This window comes from Camarhynchus parvulus, chromosome 1 (genome assembly GCF_901933205.1).
Source record: "Camarhynchus parvulus chromosome 1, STF_HiC, whole genome shotgun sequence".
Taxonomy (NCBI): domain Eukaryota; kingdom Metazoa; phylum Chordata; class Aves; order Passeriformes; family Thraupidae; genus Camarhynchus; species Camarhynchus parvulus.
This window is the reverse complement of record NC_044571.1, coordinates 91,350,221-91,372,659: the sequence shown is the minus strand read 5'-3', so window position 1 is coordinate 91,372,659 and position 22,439 is coordinate 91,350,221.

Sequence of the window (22,439 nt, the reverse complement as noted above, 5' to 3'; positions counted from 1 at the left end):
TAAAAATAGACTTCTCCCCATGTGAGGTCCTTTTAACCCTTATATGAAGCTTTCAGCCTATTTTCAGCTGAGCCTTGGCCCTCCTTGGCAAGAGGATGGAGCTCATTCCAGCAATGGGAAGGTTGGGAAGGGCTTGGCTTGAACTGCAGCACCCCATGAATAGGAAAGAGAGTTTTGTCACCTCTTCTGTGTAAGAGAATACTCTTATAGTTTAGAGGGAGGACATTTTGAAGAGCCCTTTGTTAGAAAACCAAGGGCATGGCTAGCATATTTTCTTTTGTTGCTTCCTCATGCAATGGAGAGCTGCAACAGTTCCTTTGACATTTCATTGCAAGGACATTTCAAGGAAAGGCCCCTTTAAGTGTTATTCCAAAGGCTTCAGAGCAGGTCAACAATAACAGACAGGGATGATTAAACTACAGAGCAGCAGAGGTGAGTTTGACACGATTGCTGATGTTTGGGTCTGTTTTCTGTCCAGAGGATTTTCCTTTTGAACAGAGGAGGGTCCAGTCACACAGCTTGCTAGGCTGAAGCAGGGAGACTGAGGTCAGAGAAGAGCTCCTCACTGGCCCAGGGGAGGCAGATAACTTCCTAATGGGCTGCCTCGCCATTTTGATGCTGTTAGCATGCATATGTGCATGCTGGAGGTGAGTGCTGAGAGGAAGGTCCATAGCAAAAGCTGCCTTGTTCCTCTGTGAGGATGATGGGACAATGCTCTGCACAAAGCAATAGGTGGATTACTCCTCACTGTAGCGTGACCCCACCAAGAGCTTCCTACCTGCCTGTGGCCCCTTTCCTCTCCTCCTGCTGCCCAGCCAAGTTCTTTGACCTCCATGTTCCCCTCCCAGCAGAGAAGGGAACAGCCCTGCAGCAAAGATGAGGACAAGGCACAATTGTCAGCCTCTGCCACCCGTGTCAGAGTCAGGCCAGCTGACAGACAAGGAACCATTTGAGCTCAAGGCTTTGGCAGGCAAAATGAGCAGTGCTGGGATCGATCACACACAGGCCTGCGGATATTCATTGTGGGTTAGAGGTGCTGTCCCCAGAGGATGCTGCTTCACACAAGGGGCATCCCTATCTCAGCCTCTGTAAGAGCTGGGGTTGGGGAGAAGACCTGAACTATTTGGAGAAACTTGTAGGGAAGTTAATGCCCTACTATGTTTAAAAAAAAAGCCGACTTTTTTCTCTCAACAGAAAATCTCTAACTCTTTTAAAATGAAGCTAGTTGCTGATCTAATTCCAAATGCTCTCTGCTTGACTTGAAAGTGATTTCAGCAATGCTTTGATCTACACCCAAAAGCCACTGGGAATAGTACCAACTGCTCAAATAGGCCAAAGCCAAGAAAGGAAAGGATCCCTACACTTAAAATTAAAAAAAGAGCATCCTGGTTCTTAGGCCTCCACCAGATCCACCCTGCACCCAGGCAAGCTCACAGGCTCTTAGGAATGCTTCTGTTCAAAACCAGTAATACCCTCTGGAAGGTCATGTGCTGTTGGGAATGATTTCCTTCTCTTTCTAGATCACTCTATCCAGCCTTCTAATTACAGCTGGCTAGATTATTTTTACAAATAAATTATCCAACTAATTCAAGCCTTTATCCAGCTCATGAATCATTAGCAAACAGACTTTGCTTTTTGTTGCTCTTGGTAATTATTTCATGAGTGGTTCATGCAAATAGACTTCATTCAGTGGGGGGTGTCTGCAGTTTGCTCCTGTCTCCCATTCAGGCCGTGTAAGTGGCTCCCTCACTGATGTGCTGTGCTTTACAGCTCTTGAACTACATGTCAGAATGCTTTTAATTGCAAGATTTCTGCTTCCTAATGCAGAACCCCCCCCCCGCCACAGCTGTGTCCCAAGCATACATGTCAGACAGAACCCCACTCACACCCGTCCTCATGAATAAGAAACAAAAGACAGTGGGGGAGGAGTGGAGATGAGCAGCTGTGCAGAATCTGAATAAATATTCACTGATTCCCTTTCTGCAGCATCTGCTGTCTAAGTCTCCTCCCCATGTGCAAACAACACATTAAATGTGTGCAGGGAGAGCTCAGAGACAGTATGCCACATTTTTCTAGGGACTGGCCCAAAGAAGTTAACAAGTCCTAACCATGTCTCCAGACCCAAATAAAGATCCTTCTGATTATTATAATCCCCATTGCTGCCTCATCCTCACACCTTGTGCTTCAGGCTCCCACAGCCCATCTCCTGGGGGCATGCAGCTTGGCATATCCAAAGGAGCCAGAGGAATAGCAGAAGTTTTCATGCTAGAGGAGCTCTGTTCATCATAGCACACTCTCCTAAAAAATGATCTCACAGATGTGTTCTAAGATGGAGCAAAATAGCTGATGACACACCTCATGTTTTCATGTATATTTTGGAAAGAAATTACTTCCTGACTGTGATCCATTTAGACCTTGACACACAGCAATTGGCAGTGGAGGTTGTTTTCACCTACTGGGTTGTTGTGCAAATTCTGTTGTTTTGCACAGGCTAAACTGTTCCTCCGCCTCCCTCAGATTTCTCCCTAATATTCCTTGCCATACTGTGTTGAATCTGTTCTGCTGAGTGATGTGTCTCCTTTGTGTCTGTGTATCACTGCCTGTATCCCAATGCAAAAAGAAAATACTTTCCACCCCTTACTCAAAAAAAAAAAGACAAAAAAAAACCCCAAACCAAACCAAACAAACAAACAATCAAAAAACCCAAAAAAATCCCCAAACCAAACCACCACCAAAAGCCCTTGGAATAATCAGTTCACACACAGCCCTCACAGCCCTAAGGAAGTTGTTCATGTGATGCTATGAGCCAGCTCCCTGTGGTTCAGTGTTTACGTTTCCTGTTTAATGGTGCTCCCCTTTATTTACAACTTTTTATCTGCCGTGCCTTGAGGGCTCTGACAGACCTGAACTGCCCTGGCTGGCTTACCTCTGCCCATTAGCCCAGACCTGAGCTTCAATAAATCTCCTGGGTTATGTTGCCTGTGTGCCTGTGCTCAGTGCTGTCCTGGTTTAATTAATTCTTTTTTCTGGAGATATACTGGGCCCACCTTGTATAAAGGCTGGTCTTGTTCCCTGGTGGGAGCCTGGACTTTACTCATCACCTTGCCTTGCCTGGGGCTGTCAGTGGACCCTGCCTCAATCAGCACCTTGCCTGGTGCTGTGGGACTGTGCCTGGTCAATGAGAGCACCACCTGGGCTGTGATCACCTCTGTGATAATAATTCCTCCTGGTTGCTTTACCAGGAGCTCACAGAGTGGCAAAGATGCATACACATCAAAATGCACACACATCAAAATGTGTGAAGCTTCTGACTTTGAAATAATGTGACTACCTCAAATCTCTTCCACTCAAAAATAACCATAATTGGCTACCTGTGGCTGCCAATGGCTGCCTCTTGTGGACAATCCTCTCCTGCTGCTCTTGAGGAATGGTCAAGGTTAAAGCTGTCACCACAGTTGTTCCCCTTATACCCAAACTCATCAGAAGGGATGAAAAGTTGCTGGAGCCTGTCTTACATTTGGAGTATATTCCACTCTCCTGTGGAAGATGGGGGATTTCAGCCTGAGCAGTTGTCAGGGTGACATCTTTCAGCAACGATAAACTTGACAAAGAGAGTGAAGGGCACTATTATAGGCAATTAACCTGATTTCAGACTATATATAGCCCCTATATGCACTGCAGACACTCACAGAGAGATTCCTGCCATGGTGTAGGGATTTCTATAGCACAGTAGCCTTAAGCTGGTGGTGGGAAAGTGTCTTGAGGAAGCAAGGTAGGAGCATGCTGTGCCAAGTTCATCAGTCCATAAAAAGCTATCACATGCAGTTATCTGTTTTAAGAGGCTATTGGGCTCTTTCTGCTTTGAGAGCATTTCATTTATTATCCTGGTTAGAATGAACTGCTAATGCATTCATCAAAGGCTTGCTTTTCTTTTCTTTTTTTTTTCTGAACAAATACTGAGTTTTCAAAGGAACAAATGCTCATGAGAAATGCTTGTTCCCTTAGAGATTTTAATTCTTCAGAATAAAAGAACCACTTGATTCTTCTCTAATTTTTTGTTTGTTTAGGCTGAGGAACGGGTATTAAAACAAACAAACATTTTTGTATTAGAAATTAAATATGGTATAAAATTGCTTAATATGACTGATGAGAGATGGTCTACATGAAATAAAACAGAAATTATGATTCAGTGATCAAATCTAAATGAAGCAAAATTGGGGGTGGGGGAAACTTCGAAAAAGATTGAAAGCTATGTATTTGTAAGGTGATGTCATGAGTGGAAAACAGGCACCATATTTTGCTATTCCTAATGAAAGATAAATGTGTTTGGGGAAAGTTGATGGTAGTTTATAGCTACTGTTCATCAATTTTAGCCAGAGCTCTGGCTGTGAATTTCACAGCCACAGATTCCCTGTTGACATTCTTTTTCAAGACCTTTGGCTTCACTGAATGCAGGTTTTTAAAGTGTTCATTGCAAGGAGTGAAACTAATAGCAGGATTGGAGTCAACTAAGAAAGCGTGACAGATTGAAGAAGCTCTGGCATCAGAGCACTGACTTGGGACCCTGGCAACAGGATCACAGAGCAATTTAATTCAGATTGAAAGGGAGGACTTCAGGATATCATGTGGTCTGATCCCCCACCCTAAGCAGGGTCAGCTATGAGATCAGATTGAGTTGCTCAGGGCTTTGTCTATTCTGGTCTTGGAAACATACAAGGATGGGGACTGCACTTGACCCATCAAACTAATGTTCAGTGACCTGAACCTTATCATCCTGAACCATTTAATCTATTTTATGCATCTGTTTATCTCCTCATACTCCCATCACAGCACTATCTCCGGTCATAGCAGCAGAGTGTGATGCCAAAAGAGCTGTTTGGAGAGGAGTTGTCTCTAGCCCTGCTGCCTTACTCTAGGATTTAGGTGCATTCACTGTTAAACATTCAGATTCTTTGGTGATAAACACAAGCAAGATCAAATAATAGACTGAGAAGTTCTCCCCATTGCTTTGAAATGTGTCATGTCTACCAAACTCTTAATCCAGAGCTATTTGCATAGAGCCCTAACTTCCTTGGATGTTATTTTTCACATCCCTGTCTGTTAAGCACCTGTGCTGCCTGCTGATAGGTAGGCTGACGTCAAACACATGTTGCCTAAAATTCAGAGGCACAACTGTTCTTTATCCCCAAGATACAGTCAGAGTTAAAGATTCATACTTGGTACTTGCAAGTCCGTACTAATGGCTCAGGGCTTGTTGCAAGCACGCAGGAAAGATCTTTATGAACAGGAGACCTGCTAACAAAAGTGATGTCATAACTAAATAATAAAGTTCTGCAAATATCTCATGGTCATTTCTGTAGTCATGGCTATAATGGAAACTGAGGTTGCTCTCCAGGACTGGATTAGTTCTACACCAATAATGATAACTTCTGCTGACTTGCAATGCCAAAAATAGAGTAAATTACTTGTCATTACTCACACAGCTGTCTGCTTTTATTAGGGCTAAGTCCTGAACCATTTGGACCATGCAGTGTGGCTGTGCACTGAGAATCTTCAGTACTGGACTCTGGAGAGGACAACAGACATTGAGGTGGGTACAAAGTCATCTTACTGCCTGTTTCATTGCACATTCTGTGAGACAGGGCTCCTGGTCAGTGAGGGAGTCTAGGAGACACTTGGTGATAATGACAACTGTTATGCTTTCCATTTATTTCTTGTCAATTGGCTCTAGCAGACAGCCTCAGCATGTAGCCATACACTCTTTTATCCACACTGGCATATGCCAAGATAGATGGAGTCAAAGTGCCTGTATGTCTACAGTCTTCATCCTTAAGTCCTTACAGGAGCAGAAAAACCTGGGAGTCAGCAGGAAGGCTGCCAGCATTCAGTCCACAGCTGCCTGTGAGTGTGTCCACATTGCTTCTTTGGGAACACAAGGAAAATGTTCCTTTACTCTTAAAGTCCAGCTGCACCTATTAGGGATCCATGAGATGGCTGAGAAGAGCAGGCCAGAGGTGGCCAGAAGGAGTTAGTGACTGTTGACTTCCTAAAAGTTCTTGATAATTATTTTCCACAGGATATAGTGTAAAAGAGGGTCTCCTCTTAAAATTGTTTGTTTAGATATGACAAACTTTGCTAATGTGTTGCATTCCAGGGGATAGTATATTCATAGGGGAAATTTCAGAACAAAAGCCATAAAGAAAAAGAGGTATTTATTACCTAGTCTGTGAGCATCTGTACCTATTCTGGATTTCAAGAATTCAGTTTAGCTATACATTTTTATGCTATCATATTTATAACTGTTATGAATGACCCATATATTTTATATTGAAAGAAGAATATTTTGTTAAAACAGTTACCGATGCCTACTGCTAAAGTCCACTTACACAAATGGTTACTTGCAAAGAAAAGTTCTTTAGCATTCCCTTCTTTAACATATCCCAGCCCAACAAAAGCTATTCACATTTTCAGCTAACTGACTCCCAGTTCTCACGTACTTTGCAAATGGGCAGTAACACAATAAATACCAACTTTCTTGTAAGTCACACTGAAAGTCAAAAGTTCACCTCCCTGAAAATCCAGGATGGATATGCACTTTCTGCAACACAGAGGGTATCAGATGTGTTACTTTTCCAGGGGGAGGAAGAGATTATACTTGAGATTTTCCATTTGAGTGCATTTGAGAGGCATTTTTATCCATTTACTCCTCTAGCATCAGTAGCAAGAAAGTGTGTGTGAAAGAGATTACTGAAAATATAAAGCCATTCAATAAATCAATAGTGTGCTTTCATGTGGAATATTGTGTTCATTCCTAGTCACCAGCCTTCAAGTGGTAGCAGTAGAAATGGAAGTAGCTCAGAGATGGGTGACATGAATGATTATCTGCTTGGGATGCTCCTGTTAAAGAAAGATTGAGAAGGATGTGATCTCTTAGTTTAAAGAAGAGGCACATAGGAAGAATAAGGTCAGGGAAATATATAACAGCAAATGGAAGACCAAAAGTAGGGTTAGCATTTCTTGAGACTCTTCCCAGTAACACAAACACTGTGAAAATTCTGGGCCTGCAGCATTTTTGCATGTGTATACTATTATAATAACTAGTGTTTAATACAGCATCTTTTAAAACTGTGAGCTTTATAGACAGACTTAAAGACAAAAAGCACCCACTCAGCATTCAGCCTCACCATCCTGTGGAACAGCTGTAACCACTCTCAGTCAGCACAAGCCACCACAGAATGAAAATTCTACATTTACAAACATAAGTTTCAATAAATATTTCTACCAACACATATAGGAGTGCTGTTCTTCCTTTTCCTCCATCTGTTTGGTTTGGATTAACATTGGAATGAAGCACAAGATTTCAATAACCTGATTGTTAGGGACAGCTAATTTGGATTCTGTAACGTTTAGGGCTCAGTGAGATGATTCCCTTGAATGTCTCAATGTTCAGCAGCTGAACTTTCTCCGCCACTATGGCAAGTATCTTCTCTTTGTTTATATGCTTTGAAGTCTTTCACAGCCCTTGGCCTTATGTGGAGCCCAAGGGAGAGAGTGGTCAAGCCACACGGGATACTCTTGATCAGTTTATAAGAAGCATTGTGGTACAGTTGCTTTTGTTAGCAGGGACTGGACTGTATCACCTTAGAAAACTCTTGCATTCAAATGTTCCCAAATCACTGCACATTGTAGCAGCAGGACAGTAGTGTGTCCATTATAAAAGCTTGTACAATTTCTGTCCATTGCAAGCTAAACTTCTGGTCATACTCCTGGTTGTTCCCACTGCAGGCTGAATAAATGACCCATTGGGCAGTTTACACACATAAGTGTTATCTGCTATTTCTTTTATTTACCATGAATTCCTTATTCTTGCTGGAAGAAAGAGAGCCACTAGTGATGGAATGAAGTAGAGCTACATGCTGGGGGGATTGGTGAAATTTGTGAGATCTAGTTGAAGATGCAAATTTGTCATATTGTTTCAGAGTCTGATAGAATAAATCCTGACACTTCAGACCTGAAGGCATGGAGCACATTTGCACAGGAAGGCTTGGGGTGTAAATCATGCTTTGCTCAGAGCTTAGGCAGTAGGAATTGTGGTGCCCATGTCTTAAACTGGCTCCTTCAAAGAGCACTCTTTAAGTACCATCAAGGTATGTTGCAATGCAGTGCTGTGATTTTTTTTTTTTTGTCTGTAGTCTTCACTGGGATGTTAGGGTTCCAGGAAAGGTAACAGCCACCTGACACCCCTCATCATCCCAGGGTTTCAACCCAGACCCCCCTGCCAGCACAGAGGAGCCCTAAGCTGTTGTGACAAATATGCTTCTCTATACCCACACTACTGCTAAACCTTCCTGCCTGTAGCACCGGTGACAATCCAGCCACGATTAATACTGCTCAGATGGAACTGAGCTCCTCTCCCATTCTATCATTCAGATACAGATGAAAGGCTGAGGGAACAGCTGATTTTCCACTTCCTGTGATGTATTCTCTTTTAAACACTTGACTCAGCAGAGAGGTGACCAAGCATCCCCTGAATAATTTGGATTGCAGCAGGCACCTGGGCTTTTCCTTAGCCCGGAGTGACACAAGTGCTGGTACTTGGTGACTTGACACTCACAATGTATTGAATGTGGCAGGGGAAGAGATTAAGGCAGGCAGAGAAAATGTTTTCTAGCTGGGGAAAAGGAATAAGATACCCATCCTGACCCATGTCCAATGGCAATGGAAACTATGGTTTGCAGAAAGCTGGACAATGATATCCCAGGTGCTTTTGCACAGAAGTTGTGTTGTGAACATGCACCAGAAGCAGTTTTCAGAGAAATTGCCATTTTACATATTGCCTTTGCCAGATAAACCTCTCATTGCCCTCGTGGGTGTTTATGTTTGTTTGTTTATGGTGGAGCTGAGGCATATGATCAAACAGCATCTCTGTCTGGTGTTGCACTCAGTGATAAAACATTGTGGCTGAGAGTCTAATGATAAGTATGGACCACTAGCCAATTTCTGATAAAGGTATGTGTTTTGCTAGGGAGAGTTGTTTTTCCTTGCTTGGGTTGGTTCCCTATCAGCCATTGTTGGAGTGTAACCCAAGAGTCTTCCCCTTACAGAGGAGGATGCTGGCTGGGTAGATGTTTATCTTGCTTCAGGAAGAACCAGTGTTGTCTGTCTCCCTTTGGCCTCCTCCTGGAGACCCCAACAAGCCCACTATGGACTGGGAAACCACTTGTCAATTGGGTCAACTTTTCTTTCCTGGTCATCCCAAGGATTTGAAACTGATGAGTGAGATCACAACAACTGTGGGATTGGCCATTTATAGAAAACAAGAATTTTTTCAAGGGATTATAAAGAAATTTTAATCTATATTATCACTCTATCAATATGTGAATGAGAATCAGTACTTCCAAACATCCAGTCTTACATTCATTATGCATGTTTGATGTCCTCTGCTGCAAAGACTTTCTCCCATCTGTCTGTTCCCTGCTCAGCAAACAGTCCCTGTAACCCAGGCCCAGGGAGGCTGCAGATGAGGCGTCCTGTTATGGGGGACAGCTGCCCATCTGCCTCAGAAGCTCCTGCCTGCCCAACTTAAAACACTGCCCTCTGAAAACCCTTGGGAAGATGGAGAGATGCCACTGATCCCCAGTCTATTACTGAACAACTGAGCATGTGACATGGCCAGCACCATTGGCCCCATTTCAAAAAACCCTGTGATAGTTATCTAGAGGGAAAGAAATGAGACAAGAAAAACATTTAGGTGAAAAGCAGATAGAGAAATATTCTGTCTTGACTTATGGCTACTATCTAAGGGACTTCCTCCCTCCAGAACAGTTGAACAGATCCAGCTGTGTCCTGGACTCTATCTCATCATCTTTGGACCAGAGCACAAGAAGTGCCTTTTCCACTAACTCCCACAAAACTCTGCTGCTGTAAATATGACAAACAAAGACATCTTTTCCTTCCTTTATGTAGTATGTCTTGGCATTAAATATGTTATCATGAGCTTACTGAAGACAGACAGACTTGACAGGTGCCAAGTTCCAATGCAGCAATTTTTATGGTTCTTATAGGCAAAAGAGCAAGCCATCTTAAAAGTTAGCCTCTAGCACTGTTATAGAACATGGATGTTGATGTAATCCTGACACCACATCACATACTCCACACCCTGTGAGACAAGCCACGAGTGCAGGAGTGAAAAAGTGACATTGAACTCAGCTCATCACAGACAAACTGCGCTGAGACGGCAGCACAGAGGGAAAGAAATGTTTCAGCTGCTCGTGTTGCAGTGCAAAGAGACTCTGTAACAAGCAGAAGGATTAGAAATTCTCATTGATATAACTGGCATTGCTGAAACCTAGTGGGACAATTCACAGGTCTGGAATGTTAAAATCCATGGGTTTAATCGGTTTAGGAATAAGTGAGCAGAAAAAAGAAGTGGAGGTGGCAGTCTGCATTAAAGATGTCATTACTTGATTTAGAGTTATTGATAATCCAGAACCAAAGGATGTTGAATGCATATGCTACCTAATAAAACTCAGGAGGCATGCAGGTACAGGGATGTTCCAGAGTGCTAAATCAAAGCAGAAAATAAGGTGAGTTATTCTTTAAGCACCTGTCTCTTCCTCATACCTAATGCAGAAGGGGAAAAAATGAAAGCACTGTTTTAATGAGCTTTGATTATAAGGATATATGCTGGGGCTGACAGAGTTTAAAGGTTTCTAAAATTACAGATGATAATGACTGTGTGATGATTACATTAAATGTGGGCAAACAGAGGGCAGTTGCAAAGAGCTAATTTCTCAACAGCAGAAGAAAAATACAAGTGAAATCGATGGGGAAAAATTAGGCATGAAAGATAAATGAAAATTGGCAGGTCTTACAGAAAAGTTTGCTAGAAAAAAAATACATCTTTTCAATCAAGAAAAGGGATGCTTTGCCTTGAGAGCTCATCATTCTTATTCAGCTGCAAAGTCAAAGCAGCAATCAGAAACTGGGAAGACACGTAGGAAAAATGAGTTATACTGTATGAGAAAACAGATGACAGTCAATACAAATTAGAAGTCATGAATATAGAAAATTGATAAGGGAAATTAAACATAAGTTGCAAACAAGTATGTGGTAAGGTTAAGGACAATAAGAACTTTAAGAGTCTAAGGGACAAAATAAATTCTATCAAGGTTCAGGAATAATGGAGATAATATTTTTTCATACATTGGAAAAACGGAGACTGATTTAAGTACTTCCAGTCTGTATTTAAAAACAAAACAAAACAAAACAAAACAAAAACAAACAAACAAACAAAAAAAAAACAGAACAAAAAAACCTGCAACATTTTAAGAGGATGAAGAAGTGCTTTCCAGTCCATTGGTGTCTTAAGCTATTAAACATCACCTACTAAGGTTATATATTTTAGTGTTTCCAGATCTGAATGATTTTTACCCAAGAGTCCAAAGGAGTTCACTGTGTCACCTATTGATTAGAGTCAGTAATCTACAGAAAACAAACCTTGGCATGGAGGCAAAATCTCAGAAGACCAAGAGAACTCTAATGCTGTGTTAATGCAGCAAAATAGGCAAGCAGCTTGTTCCAGTGGTAGGTCACATGGCCAGATGTCCCCTTCTGATAAAGTAATGAGCACAAATATAATTAATGACAATCAACGGGTCAAACCTTTTGTGATTTTCTTGGACTTGCGAGTTTAGCTGAAGTTAAACACACAGATTTCTCTTCACTTAGTAGTGCATGATATTCTGATTTAAAACCAGACCTGTGATGATTTTACAACATCCATAAAGCACATCATAAATGGGTTAAGAGTAAACAGCTGTAAGGCCTTTAAAGAGACTTTTCGGGAAGAGCAACTCTTCAAATGGGGATGGTGTCTCACACAGCTCCACAATCAGAAATGGGCCTGATGCCTAATGATCTGGAAGTAAATAAAAAATCACAGCCAGTAAAGTTTATAGAGAGATAAAGTCTGGCAGAGTAGTAAATATGAGAAAAAAGCCATCATGGACCCTGAGCTGTATTCAACAGCAAGTGGATGCTTACAGACAAAATGCATTTTGACATGGTCCAATGAAAAACTAAGAAGAAAGAGCACAAACTATTCCTACCACAAGTGTCTTATGACACATCAGCTCTGAGAAGGATCTAGTGGCAGAGCCAGACAAGCAATGATCATCTTGTACCACTGTTTAACAAAGAGAGATAATAAGAGCTTTCAATGCAGAAGAAAAAAGTGTTTCTTACTTCTCTGTTGTAGAAGGGTTATTTTATGTTTGCATGAGAGTATTACAGAATCACAGAATATGCTGAGTTGGAAGGAACCCACAAGGATCATGGAGTCCAGCTCCTGGCCTTGTGCAGGACCATCCCCAAGAGCCACACCATGTGCCCTAGAGCATTGTCCAAATGCTTCTTGAACTCTGTCAGGCTGGGTGCTGTGACTGCTCCTGGGGAGACTGTTCCAGTGCCCAGCCACCCTCCTGAGTGAAGACCCTTTTTCAAGTATCCAAACTAAACCTCCCCTGACACAACTTCAGGCCGTTGCCTCAGGTCCTGGTTGCCAGCAAGAAGAGATCAATACCTGTGCCTCCACTTCCCCTTACACAGAAGCTGTGTAATGCAATGGTGTCTCCCCTCATTAATCAGACTAAGTGGAGAATACTATGTTCAGCTCTGGTGTCCATCCTTTAAAGGATGCTGAAAAATCAAAGAGAAAAACAAACAGCATATAAAATCTTTAGAGATCTGGAGAAAGTGATTTTCTGTGAGAATCTTGGGATTGAGTTTGTTTCATTTATCAAAACCAGGACAAAGAAGTGATTTGATTGCAATTTACAAGTGCCTTCATGGGGAGAAAATGCCAACTATTAAAGGGGTCTCTCTAATCTAGCAGAAAAGAAATAATGCAGGAGCCACTGACTGAAAGCTGGACAAATTTGGGCAGGAGGAAAAGCATGAATTTCAACAAAGAGGATGGTCAGCCAGGAAACAGCACTGACATAAGATGTGGACGTCACATGCTCTGCTCTCCTTAAAAGAAGACTAAACACTCATCTAAAAAAAAGATGCTTTTATGAAACACAAGTTCTTCCTGCCATTATAGTGGCAAAGGAATAAGAATATGAAAGACCCACAGTGCACAAAAGGTCAGACTGTTTGATCAAACTGTGATTCCTTTTAGCCTGAAACGCGGCAGGCCCAGGAACTGCATTTGCCTTCAATTGGTCAAATGAGCCACACTGTAAAAATCTAATCTCCAGAAAAATGAAAAGAGGGTCTTTTTCTGCCACCTGCAAATGTGTTATTCCCCTCTTCTGACCATCCACTGTGGAAGCAGATGGGGACTTTAAAGAAGGAAACCTAACACTGTGCTGCTTCTTCATCTGTCTTCTTTATTGTTGCCTTTAGAGGTGTGGGTAGCAATCCCTAAAAATCAGCAAAACATAAGTACAAGATCACCTGTGGCATAGCATTGTGCAGAGTGTTGAACTCACTTTTCTCATTTGGAAGTCTGTCTTCTGCTAAAACCCTCTGGCATTATTTGCTGGTATTGCATGGTGCTGTAGTGTAGCAGGGAAAGAATTTGTACAAAGCAGGCACAGAGCCAGGGAAGACCTTTAATTCACAGGACAAAACAGCACTGATAATACTTCCAAAGCAGCTGGGGGCTGGTTTAGTCATCGAGCCAGGCTGGCTGCATAGCCCAGACCACAGGAGGGTAGAAATTGCCCCATTTATGAGGTATCCCCACCAGTGATACACCATTGCTAGTGCCCACTTACCAGAGGCCACCACTGCACCTCACCTCCTGTTTGATGTATGAATGCCCAGGTATTTTTTTCTCTGTTGCCAGCCCAGGCGCTGGCTCCTGAAGGTCAATCTGGTGAACTTCTCCTTGCAGTCTCCTTGAGTAAAGGCAAAAGAATGGAAAAAGCCAAAAGGAAAAAAATTCAACTCCATCTTGCAGCTAATTAATAATCATACGCGGCTTCCCAGAATTTCCAGAGTAGTTCCTTGATCCCCTCAGGACCATGTGTTAGCCTTGTGAATCAGAAACAAGCTTTTCTCTTTCTTTTGCCACATAATTGCCACATATTTTTTTCCATTCTTTTGCCTCTTTTCTCCTTCCCATCATCAGTACACCTTCATTCCTTTCTTTGATCTTTCTTTCCCCAGCTGATACTTTCCATTTTCTGTTCCCTGTGTTTCTTCTTCCATCATCTCTTTTGCTCCATACTGTTTTCTCTCCTATTCCCTCTCTCATAGCTCTATCACAGCAGTGCCCTGACACAGGAAAAGTGATCTCTTTCTATAAGAACAATACAGCTGCAGCCTCAGCCTATTTAATGAAAACCTTGAGTTTATGGCAAGAACAGCTTCTGAGTCCCTGAGGTAGAGGCAATATTTTGTATTAATATTTGATATCTTATTTAGGATGTTAAATCAGCTGCATGAAATCTCCCTGGAAGATGTGAAGGCAGAGTTCTGTTTAAATGATATAGTGCTAAGCCAGGCTGATGGACCACCCCTTCTTGTCTTCCTGCCAGACCTCTCTGAGCTGCCCTGGTTTTAGATGGAGCACAACCTGCTGTCAATGGGAGAACAGAGGAACAGTATTTATGAAACCCCTATACAGCTTACATTAAGATTCCCTGCAGCTGTGCCATCTTCCAACTTTTGCCTGGAGTTGCTTCTCTCTCTGGTGGAGTGCCTAACCCTAAATGCTGAGTCAGATGCCTTCCCACATACCTCAGACCAAGCAAAGAAGATGACTGTGCATGTTTTTACTCCCTTGTTCTCACAGACACACACACAGATATGCAAAGGGACATTCTCCCACTGTCTGCATCCACATGCATGGCTGGGGGAATGAAAAAGACCTTACACTCATTGCTTCAAGATGCATAAAGCCAAACTGATTTGGACCCTGTTGAAGATGAAGATTTCCCAGCTTTCCCCTTTAAGTTTCATTCAGTTGATGCTTGTACTTTCTCTCATGTTACCCCCAAAAACATGTGAATGCACCTTTGTCTTTTTTGCAGGTATTCTGGAGACCCTCATCTCCAGAGCAACCTCATTCTTCCAAATCTACTCCTACAGCTCCTGGCTGAGTTCTTCTCTCTCCTTTCTGAAACTCTGCATCTCAAGGTGGCATTAGCAGCAGCCTATTTCCCTTCTGAAGCCTAAAAGGGCTTGGTAAAGGTAACTCAGGGCACAATTTGCTCTCATTGCATTTTTCTGTGCTTGAAGCAAGGGGGTTAGGAGGAAAGGTAGATGCATTCTCTATTTGTCTCTCATCTTCCTCCTGAGAGAAGATGATGGGCTGCAAGGAAGCAAGAAAAGAGAGGCAGAGGAAGAATATGCTTCTTTTAAGCCCTCACTACCTTTTCTGCTCCAAGAGGCAGGTGAGACTGGGGAGATCAGTCCTTCAAGCCACAGGTATGGCTTGTGTTCAGACAGGCATCAATGCTGCAGGACCTGTAGTCAGACACAAATCATGAAGCTTGGGAAAAAACCATTCCTCCGGCCTGGAGTTTTGGTCTGAAGAGGTCAGAGCTATAAAAAGCTATGATCTTTGTGTACTGCTTCTTGAAGATAACATTTCCATCTACTGTGCCCCGGGGAAGCCCTGGTACAATGGCTCTTCACTGCATGTCTGCTACCCTTCACAGAGGCCCTTTTCAAAGCTTGCCTTCCTTTATCAGGACACAGTATCTCAGCATGAGAGAGACCTCAGCAAATGGGTCAGTGGGAGAAGGCAGGTTACCTGCCCCACAAACACCCAGAAGGGCAGTAACAGGAGTACGGAGGAAAAAAAGAAAACCAGCCTTTTCCCTGCCTTCTGGGCTTGGGCAGACTGACAGGCACAATAAAATGTGTGGGTGTCACTTGGCAGGTGTGAATCGTTCAGACAAGCTACAGTACACATCTCTAGTTGTTTTAAACTGTCTTCATCCATCACCACCCCTTACGCAGATTTATTGCCACAATCTTTCATTGAAAGGATTAATGTCACCAAGACCTGGCCGCTTTGGACATCTGCATCAAAGCTGCCAGCCTGGTAGTCAACATTTCCTCCATGGCAGTATCTTTCCCAAGTCATTTAGGAGATCAATGCAGGAAAAGGGAAATTCTGGCATCCTTCAGGTGCAGCAGTGTCCTGTCAGCAAAATGACTGACCCTCTGCAGCTCCTCTCTGCTAATGCACAGAGAAATCCCACCCAGGGCCTGGGGGCAGTTTGGGGAGGAAATATATCCAGAGGTCTGGGCAAGCATATGGAAAGTCACACGTTCTCTGGTTAAACTCTGAGGCTGACTCACTGCCTGACCCCCAGGCAAACCACTCCCTTTGCTGAGCTTGTTTTCCTCTGTGAGTTAGGGCTGACAGCAGGGACATAGCCCAGGGGAAAATGGGAGGGGTCTAAACTTACTACTGTGAGCAAAAAATCATTATTGGTGTTGAGCAATTAGGTGTGCATTTGTGTGTAGTGTTTGGCAGGTTCTGGTGTTAGATCTGGCTTCATGCAATCAGAGGATTATTTTTTTCCGGAGGAATGGTGGTCAGCTTTATCTCAATAATAAATCAGAATAGCTTCCCAGTATTTTTAATTTCCTCATGAAAGCAACACAAACATTTTCCCACCCCAAAGCTAGCACTTCCTCCTCTGTCTCGCTCACTGCTGGCTACACAGGAGCCCGTGAGCAATTAAATTTCTTTTATCAGGCTGCCTGCCAGCATAATTAACCCACCAGCTCCTCAGCAGAACCATCACACTTTTGGGGAAGCAAAAGCCCATTGCCCCTACGGACTGATGGTCCTGCCTCCCTTGCTCTGCACAGTGCACACCCACAGTTGCTCCCTGTATGCATGGATTATATCCTCCCCAGGATTAACCATTTTTAATGGCTTTTTAAGGCTTTTGTCACCTCAGGATTGTGAAATGAAGTGGCACTTTCCTCTGTGTGGAGGGTGCTGGCCTCTCACTGCAACAAGCACAGACCTGAAAGCTCTGCAGAACCATGTTGGTGCCAGGCAGCCTCTCTCCAGTACTGTACCCTGGCTCCCAAGGGCAAATTTTCTTCCTTATATAAAATACACAGCTCTTCATGTCCTTCTTTTTGCTACTGCGACCAGTCCTATTTTGGTCATATACATTTGTGCTATAAATGGTATCCTGAAGTCAGAGCTTATCAACATTGGCTCTGGTCTCAGGGCTTCTTTTCAAAGGTGCATTGACATTCGTCCATCTAATTTACTTCTCTTATTTTTGGCTGCTTTTTTTTTTTCAGCAAATTGTTCAGGGAACATGGTAATAAGCAAAAATTCAAAAATAGACATCTGATAATGATCTTCTACCCCTAAAATTGTCTTGCTTTTTGAAGCTAGTAATTCAGCACTTCCCCTACAACTCCAGCTTTAGAAACTACTTGGTTTTGATTTTCCCAGTGTCCTTAAGATACTTTAAGTATCAACTCTCTGAACCAGTCAGTGTATGTTTAGCAGGGAAGGTAGAAAAGAAAGCTGTTTTCAAGGTGAAAACACTTTGACTGTTTAGTTTTCAGACTAAGTTCACTGAGGTTGAACATTGCTGCAGTCCGTTCTGTAAGAGATCGTGTCCTTTAGGCTGCTGTATCCTCCCCTTGGAGCTGCAGAAATAAATCCACGAGATGCTGGAAGGCCACCTGTGGCCCCGAGAGCCCAGACATCCGTGTAATCTTGCAGAGGTGGCACAGCAGATTTCCATTTGCATCCCAGCTCCAGGGCAATCAGCCATACATGCTGGCAAGGTCTCATATGGCCATGTACCTGCTCCTGCTTGGCACTTGTAGCAGACCAACTCAGGGAAGCAGAGGGTAGTGGTGCTTCAAAGGGAAGCACCAGGGAAGCACCGAGTGCTCTGAAGAGACAGCAAAGGCAGTGATTCTGTTTGCTGCAGACACCAAGAGCTGTGCTGCTTCCTTCCTTCACCCCATACTTGGAGGACTGTTTTGTGGGAAGAAGCATGTCTTTCTGATATCATGCCTTGCCCTGCGTTGCTGCCTTTCCTATGTACAAATGTGTTGACAAACTTGCTAAAGATGTTACCTCTTCCTACTAGCTGTCCCTTTGGATACATATCCCCTGTTCCTTTCACAACAGTGTGATTCTACCTACAAAAGAAATAAAAAAGAAGGGTCTTTTTTTTTTCCCACATCTGAAGTGCAGTTCAGAGCTTCCTGGGATTTCACTCAGGCCAGAGACATAGTAAATCAACTTCAAAGATTCTCCTCAGAGTGCTCCATCCCATAATCTTCACCACCTCCTTCCCTGCTCAGCCCAAACAGCTCTTGCCATTTTGCCTGTAGTTTATCTTCAGTTGCAGGTAGTAACAATAAAGCTTTTCCTCATTTCCAGCCTGATTACTTTTATCAGCCAGCCTGCCTTGCTTTTTTTTTTGTCTGGGATTTTTCCTTACGCTTCTCTCTCTTATCTCTACACTGTGATGGAAGTGTTTGGGGTTTAGCTGTGGACTGAAGTCCAGAAGGCTTTAGGCTATCTGCCATTCAATACATCAAACAGAGAAGGTCCTGCTGAATCATGGGCAACCTCCCACTGGGCACACAAAATGTAGGACAAAAATCACCTGAGCTCCATTCACCTGCTTACATTTCTTCCTAGGGCCTGATTCATCCTCTTGACTAATATTTCCATCCAGTGATGATCAAAAGACTTTCAAATGGCTTTTCTTGGGGGGAGGAAAGACTGGACGCAGTTCTCTACTCCATCAGAGTTTCTCAGCCTACTCAGAAATGTTTAACCAAGCCTTGCACGGCTCTTTCTGCTGTAGTGCTGTGTAGTGGAGCTCCCTCTGGCCATCAGGTCATATTATCAGAGATAATCAGAGCATATCAGTTTCACACAAAGCTCAGCCAGACAAGCAAGACAAGCCAGTCTCCAATGCGCCATGAATCTCTCACTCACATCACATATCATTTTGCTTTTAGCAAGACCACCCTGTCACAGCATATGATGTACAGTACCCATCTCCTCAGAGGGCAGCAGTGAAAAACAGGTTATAGCTGTAAAACGTTTTATTCTTAAGGCCTATTTATTATTTCTGTCCTCATTCTGAATCTGAACATCTCAGCATCTATCTTTCTGGGTTTGTTTTAGCATTGTTTTGCTGTCATGCCTCCGAAAACATTTCCTTCTGCTCAGTAACACCAGGCAACAGAGTTTTCCAGGCTGCAGCAGGGGAGGGACCAGAGTGCCACAGTACTGATGACCACAAGGTAAGGGAACACAGCTGGGAACCAACATGGTGCAAGAGGTTTCTTACCCAATGGGAAGTCACATGAAGGGACTGTGTGTACCTTCACCCAGCTTCCTCTCCATCTTCCAGATTGCAGTGAGCAAGGAAGGATCATGTGGGATCACAGAGACATGGTAGGATGTCACTCATAACTGGAGGTCATGGATTCTTTAGGAAGGACAGGTAGGAGCAACGAAAGAAACATGAGGAGGTTGCATTGGGGTTCCATCACAAACCCCTTGACCAAGAAGAGGAAGTAACTGAGGCTTTTTAAAACAGTTAACAGAAATCTCCTTAGTGCAGGCCCTGATCCTCACAGGGAATATCAACCATCCAGACATCTGCTGGGAGGGCAACAGGAAACCCAGGTATGTCCTAGGAACATCAAAACACTGCAGGGATAAAGCAATGCTGTTCCTGCTCACAGACAGGGGTAATGGTGGTGAATGATGTCACAGAAAGTAGTTTGGACCACAGCGACCATAGAATCTCTGAGTTTAAGATCTAGAGAATGTTTGGGAAGGCAAACAGCAGTTAATACTCTGGATTTTCCCAGAGCAAATTTTGATTTTTTTTAGAGACTTTCCAGGCAGAATCATAAGAAAAAGAAGCTGCTGTGAGGGGCTAAGATACTGAAGGGGGCTGACTGCTTCTTAAAACAAAATTATTGAGAGCTTAGGAACAAACAGTATTGTTCAGCAGGAAGACCGGGTATTTCAGCATAGGGCCCATTTGGATAAGCAAGGAACTTCTCAACAAATTAAAATGGAAAAGGAAAGTATACAGGCAGTGAGACAAGGATAGACATCAAAGGAGGGCTATAGAAACCTTTTGTGGTTCCTTGGGGATGAAATAATGAAGACCAAAGCAAACCAGGAACAGAGCAAGAGAGATTGGAAACCTCAGCAAGAAACATCCAGATGGGATTCATTTTAAAAAGTCAAGGCTAAAATATTGCTAGCACATACTCAGCAAATAGAAGATATGTGAGATGTTTCTAGTAACAGCATAGGTCCTAGGGAGAGGAAGCACCAACTAAACAGAAGGTTTTAATATAAAAAGGTGCTGAAAATGTTCCTTGTTGCTTTGGGCACCTAAGAAAGACGGGGGGATATCTGACTGGCGAGAGTTTACATCAGCTGTGTACTTGTGGCAATTCTGGCAATTTCTGGAACTGGAGGTCAGAGAAAAATGATGAGACCAGTCAGGGAGCTTGAAGGTCAAATTTACAGCAAGTATTACAGAAGTTAAATCTATATTTGTGGGATAATAGATGACAGAAAGCAAACACAGCTATTCATCAATAGCTAAAGGGCAAGGTTGCTAGGGAGGCAGGAGACAAGCAAGGAGCAAAAGAGGATATTTCCATCTCAGTATCAGGTAAGTTTTATGGCCAAAGTTGCACTGGGTTGTGGAAAAATTTCCTGATGGCAGAGATGGAAGCTCTCTCTACTTTATTTCACTTGTACAGAAGCCTCTGTGCTGGGTAGCACAGTGATCTGTGCCAGCAATGGGTGGGAGGTTTTGGAGTCAGGATGTGAGAGGGACAAGGAGAAAATGGTGCCAAGTCCTAAGAAGGGAATGGCATCACTATGTTTGATTGCCCTGGGTTTTTGAGCGCCATATGCTCTTCTACCTTCACCTGAACCAAAACACCCAGCAGGGATTGCTGAAGGAAATCAGGGTTGGGCTCAGAATACAAACCTGATTTCTTGTAACCCTTATTTTTCGGTCTCCCTGCAACAGAACTGACTTACCTCCACCTAGAATGACATAGCATGAGCTTCGAGCATCTTCCATGGATCCCTTCCCTCTCTACACAAGATTGACAGTGAAGTCTCTCCATTCCTTTGCAGTAAAGTCCAATTCAGTCAGGCAAAAGGACACAAACAGGATTTTGATTAAGAAGGTATTGGAAAGGAGTGGGTAAGAGTGCTGGATATATGGGAGAAGTTAATTCTTCCTTACTGGGGCTATTTGGAGAGGACAAATCAGAGACCTTACAGTAACAGAGCTGCAAACCAGGTGAACTGAGTGCTGTGTAGGGTAGGGAGAGGCAGCATGATGATTCCCCAATCCTGTCTCCTCTCCCTACCACCACAAACACGAACCACAAACTTTTTGCATCCTGTTTCCCGGCTCTTCCACACTGGGCATGCGACGGCAGATTTAACTCTCCACACACACTTCAGAGAGAAATGGCAGCTTTGGACAATTGCAGTCTGTGTAACTGCAAAGCTGTTCTGTCCATGCAGATGGCAAAAGGGAGGCGATTCCCCCCTCCCCGAACCAGCTCACACCTTGCAGTGCCCCACCGAGAGAGGAATCCCTCGCTGGCCCCTGACAGCCGCTGAGCCGCTGGAGGGAAGAGCACTCGCTAATGATATGTACCCTTTGCCCTGTCAACACAAAGATTTGTCCCCCTGCCACCCTCCCCAGCCTCACCCTGCAGCTGGATCCCAGCCAGTGGAAGCCCTTTAGAAAATGGAAATGGATGCGTCTTTCACAGTCATTAGTGTGGATTGTGCTAATGGGATGTCATGATAAATACTGACAGCTAGCTGAGGGCAGCAGCGTTCCCTGTGACTCCAAAGGAGAGGGCAGCAGATGCTCCAACAAGCTCCAAGCGCGGCCATGGAGGGGGAGGATGCGCTGGGAAGGCAAAGGCAAGCGGGGCATGCAGGCTGGTGAGGACATAACAGAGCTTGCTGCTTCAAGGTCAGCAGCCCCAGAGCAGCCCTGGGTGCTGGCAGTGCTGCAAACGCAGAGCTGGGGGTAAGGGATGCAGAAGCAGGGGATTTTGCTTCCTTGGAAGGTGAAGGTCTGAGGGAGCCTCAGGGGAATCCCAGCTGTTAGCATATGCGTGGGGAGCCTGGGAAGGGCAGCCCAGGGCACTGCACGGCAGGATCATGTAAGTGCTCCAGGGCACCACTAGCAAGGGTAGTTTCAGGGAAGAGATGAGATGCCCATGTTCAGGGGAGAGGATTACTCGACTTGCATTATCATTTGTGCTTGCATGCACACAAAGAAATGAGCTTAGAGCTTCAGTACCTCAGGGAACTGACCAGCATAACTATAGTTAGATAATTATACCATTAAATCTATGCTAATACTACTAAGGCTGGTCATGAATTTTTTAACAAA